The 2839-nt window shown below is 43.2% G+C and overlaps 1 non-coding gene across 1 annotated transcript; it reads right to left on the bottom strand.

Annotated features, from left to right (window-relative positions):
• Positions 1–257: 257 nt before the first annotated feature.
• TRNAK-CUU lies at positions 258–335 on the bottom strand. The gene has a single exon. It is a non-coding gene; the product is annotated as a tRNA-Lys (tRNA).
• Between the last annotated feature and the right edge of the window lie 2504 nt (positions 336–2839).

The following is a 2839-nucleotide window of genomic DNA, read 5'->3' as shown; positions in this document are numbered from 1 at the left end:
TGGCATTTGTTAAGCGCTTACTATGTGGGAAGCACTGTTCTAAGCGCTGGGGGGATACAAGGTGATCAGGTTGTCCCACGTGGGGCTCGCAGTCTTAATCCCCATTTTACAGATGAGGTAACTGAGGCACAAAGAAGTTAAGTGACTTGCCCAAAGTCACACAGCTGACAAATGGCAGAGCCAGGATTAGAACCCATGACCTCTGGCTCCCAAGCCAGTGCTCCTTCCACCGAGCCATGCTGATCCTCTAAGAATCATGCCCAATGTGGGACTCGAACCCATGACCCTGAGATTAAGAGTCTCATGCTCTACCGACTGAGCTAGCCTGGAAAAGCCAAGTTTCTTAAGAAGCCATCATGTCCACAGCCTTCTGCTTAGCAGAAAGAAAGAATTGGGGACATACACTCCCACATGCCAGTAAAAGACCCAAGAAGGCAACATTAGTTACACACAGAACCATATGTCCATGTTCATCAATCAACCAAACAATGGTATTTATTGAGCACCTACTTTGTGCCAAGCACTGTACTACTACTACTAATGGTGGTATTTGTTAAGCACTTAGTATGTGCCAAGCACCGTACTAAGCACAGGGGTGGATACAAGTGAATCAGATTGGAGACTGTCCCTGTCTCACATAGGGATCACAGTCTTAATCCCCATTTTGCAGATGAGGTAACTGAGGCACAGAGAAGTTAAGTGGTTTGCCCAAGGTCACACAGAAGACAAGTGGCAGAGCTGGTATTAGAACCCAGGTCCTCCAGACTCCCAGGCCCGTGGTCTATCCACAAGGCTACGCTGTTTCTCTAAGTGTACTGAATGTTTGACTCTCTGTTGTGACCCTGATGTGAATGTACCAGAAAGGAAAAACATGGCTGTACCCAGCTTATTTTGCTTTCTCTAAAACTTAATTTTCTCTTGGTGTTTATAGTATATTTACCCTTCTACTACTTTAATAAGAAAAAAATGAAAAGCATCTGTGTCTCATCTTTAGTACCACCAAAGGTACCCCATGGATCATGCCCTGTGCTGCCTCATCTCTGTCTCTTCACCTGGGAGAAAATAACCTCAAATTTAGATTTTACATCCTATATTTCTTGCCCTACGTTAACCCAATGTCTCTGCACTGTCCTAACATCTCTCCATTCACCAGACTGCAGGCTTATTGGAAGCTTGGGGTTAACATTCATGCCTTCCAGCTCCTCGGAGAGGGACGTGATCATCGCATGATTACCCAACTCCTGGTGCACATTTGTGCTCAGATAATCTGTTACCAGATGTACATATTTTGTTCATAATGATAAATGGATGTACTCGCCAACTCACAGAAGGATTTGATTGAAACTAGGGAGTGAAAGAGAAGAACATACAAATTTCACGGTTGCTTTTTCCTATTAATGGCAAAGGTCGCTATGGTTTGTTTTCATGGGAATCTAGCTAGACTAGCGTAAGGTGTTTCCAATGAATGAGCCACCTGTAGCATGTTAAGGAAAACACAGGAAAGATGGCTTTGAACTTTAGCCATCTCTGTCCACATTATAAATGTTTGTTTTTCATTTGGGTAATTGAAAAACTATATGTAAATAACTTAAGGATCCTTGCTGGGCTGCAGTGCACGCCTGACCTTCTTCAGTTGCACTCACAAAGTCAATGAACTCGTTCAGCTAGCCACCGGGTGTTTTTTACATTGAACTGAGATGAATGAATGCAGGCCCAGTTCCCCAGTGGAGCTCCACGCCTTCGAAGTAGACATACTGGTTTTTTTACTACTGAAAACATGTGGGATTGCTTCCGAAAAATGCTACATGGCCCTCGATTCTCACATCCCCTCCGTTCACCCGGACGACCATTCAATTGAATTTTCAAGGCAGTGGGACAGAAAAGCTACTCTTTCTTTGTTCTCCCTCCTCGGGCAACATCAAATCCATGAAAAGGATAAAATGTCTTTGTGAACATATAAGCAAAGCTTAACGGAACTTGAGAAATGCTGTCAAGTTCTTAATTCCACTTCAGATACTGCAGTATGACAAGTAAGATCCTCCATTAATCCAGCAAAGAGAGGTAGTTATATTTTCAGCGATTTGGTGGTATAGAGTGAATAAAGAAATAGCACCAAGCCAGGATACACAAATAGAAGTGTTGAGTGGCTCGGTTGTGGGAACCCGAGATTCTCTCTATAAACAAAAGATAATTACTCTTCTCATATACATCCAGAGAATCTAGCATTTCTAAAGTGCATGTATTCCTTCAGGACACCAGAACCCTACTTTGTCAATTACTGTAACAGGAAATCTACAATGTGGCCTAGTGGGATGAGCACGGGCCTGAGGGTCAGAGGACTTGTGTTCTAATTCTGCCTCTGCCATTTGCTAGCTCTGTGATCTAGGACAAGTCACTTCACTTCTCTGTCCTTCAGTTCTGTTCACACTCTTAAACTATGAGCCCTTTGCAGGGTAGGGACTGTGTCTACCCTAATTAACTTGTATCTACCCCAGCTCTTATAATAGTGTTTGACACATAGTAAGCTCTTAACAAATACTGTAAAAAAACCTTCAAACTCATCAGCCCAACTTCTGATCTAGCTTCTTCTGATTGGTGACTGGGTCCTCGGGTAATCTTGACCCTTTCGATTAATCAGATGAGGAAACTGAGGCACAAAAAAGTTCAAAGACTGCTCAAGCTCACACATCAGGAAATTGGAGAAGGTAGTCAGTCAGTCAATTGTATTTATTGAGCGCTTCCTGTGTTCAGAGCTCTGTACTGAGCACATGGAAGAGTACAATACCACAGAATAACAGACACAATCCCTGTCCACAAGGTTTAGAACCTAGGTCCTCTG

Source organism: Tachyglossus aculeatus, chromosome 1, assembly GCF_015852505.1.
Source record: "Tachyglossus aculeatus isolate mTacAcu1 chromosome 1, mTacAcu1.pri, whole genome shotgun sequence".
In the NCBI taxonomy this organism is placed as follows: Eukaryota; Metazoa; Chordata; class Mammalia; order Monotremata; family Tachyglossidae; genus Tachyglossus; species Tachyglossus aculeatus.
This window is presented reverse-complemented; position numbering and strand designations above follow the sequence as displayed.